This window comes from Centruroides sculpturatus, unplaced genomic scaffold (assembly GCF_000671375.1).
Source record: "Centruroides sculpturatus isolate CEXI.00-Female unplaced genomic scaffold, Cexi_2.0 scaffold477, whole genome shotgun sequence".
NCBI classification, from domain to species: Eukaryota; Metazoa; Arthropoda; class Arachnida; order Scorpiones; family Buthidae; genus Centruroides; species Centruroides sculpturatus.
This window is the reverse complement of record NW_019385213.1, coordinates 490,187-491,803: the sequence shown is the minus strand read 5'-3', so window position 1 is coordinate 491,803 and position 1,617 is coordinate 490,187. Positions and strand designations below refer to the sequence as shown.

The 1,617-nt window shown below is 34.8% G+C and overlaps 1 non-coding gene across 1 annotated transcript; it reads right to left on the bottom strand.

Moving 5' to 3' along the window:
• Positions 1-1,037: 1,037 nt before the first annotated feature.
• Positions 1,038-1,156, bottom strand: Trnal-caa. Its single transcript has 2 exons — positions 1,119-1,156; positions 1,038-1,083 (listed from the first exon to the last, which is right to left on the bottom strand). It is a non-coding gene; the product is annotated as a tRNA-Leu (tRNA).
• Between the last annotated feature and the right edge of the window lie 461 nt (positions 1,157-1,617).

Here is a 1,617-nt window from a genome sequence, read left to right as displayed (position 1 = left end):
TCGACATATTTTTTAACTAAACGTGTTTTCATCTATTCAAATTTCTTAAAATTTTTTAAAATAAGTATTATCGAAATTGTTTTTTTTTTTTCCTGATCAGTCTTTCTTGGGCTGCAATTTGAAAAAATTGTAGATCTATAAATTCCCACTGTCGTCCTCCGTCTGTCTTTCCTCAATCTCGAAAACGGAGTTAGATAGATGAAAGACGAGATCAGATATAAATATCATAGGGGCGGAAGACCCGGTTTAACTATACATAAACGTCCAATACAAATCGAAAATCATGTTATTCAAAAATCTTCCCCTGAACAGTGTTAAATAGATGACCGGCACGACTCTATTGTTAAAGGAAAAGTATGATGTACAGGGGCAAGCCACTACTAATTTGAGGTGGAGAGCATATATTTTAAATAAAATAAATTAAAAATATGATTAAAAATTGCAACCCGGCATTGTAACGATGTCACAATAAATAATTGCCCGTTATATCTAGTATTGTGTTTAATTCTAAAAAAAAAGAAATAAAATAAAGACATTTGTATGGAAGCAAAAGCAAAATTTCATAAGTGTAAAGTAGAATATGAAAACAATCAGAATTACTACTGACACTACATTCATCTAATGCAGTGGTCGCCAACTGATGGTTCGTGGACCATTGATGGTTCGCGATGAAATTTTGATGGTCTGTTGAAAAATTTAGATATTAATCAGTTCAAGGTTACGCGAAGTATTACGAAAGAAATGCAAAATGCTTGGTTGCTTTTTTCTCAGTCATTTGGGTTTTTTATTAGAATTTAAAATTAAATACGAAATTACTGTTATCAATAAATTATAATGATCATCAATCAATAAATAATTAACAATAAATAATGTTGTGAATGCGAAAGTTGTCCTTTGTGGAAAAGAGCCAAGAATCCATAAACTTATTTCAAACAAGCAGCAATGTTTGTTATCGTTTAAAAATAATTTTAATGAAACGTTGCAAATAACGTTTAAAGAAAGAGATTAAAAGAAGTAAAAGAGAAAAAAAAATTTCGTGTCAGAAGTGGGATTCGAACCCACGCCCACATACGTGGACCAGAATTCACAGAACCTGCCTGAAACAGGAAGGGACAACCCTTGAGTCTGGCGCCTTAGACCGCTCGGCCATCCTGACACACGACGAAACTCATTTCTATTTCTACTTATATTCTAATCGAAATTTAGAAATTTCTGTGTGAAATGTAATATTATTTATCATTTTAAAGAAATCGTACGAATTAGTGAATGTAGCAAATTTTAAACATTTACTATTGCTGCTACTTATATACAAGGTCTGTTCAAAAAGTATCGGACCTTATTTTTTTCCGCGTAAACCAATGATACGCGAGAGGCCTCCTTTGGTGGAGTTGTGGAGGGGACAGTCATGCACATCTCTGAATTTTTTCCCGCCTGCAGGAAGCGTCAGTCGTTGGCAATCGGCCTATGAGTGAGGTCATGTAGAGCGCTCTCGTCGGATTCCACTAAGCTGAAAAATGACTGAACAACGCGAGCAGCGGTATTACATCAAATTTTGCCAAAAACCTTGGCGATACCCGAGTGTAAATCATTCGCAAGATTCAGCAGGCTTTCGGGGAC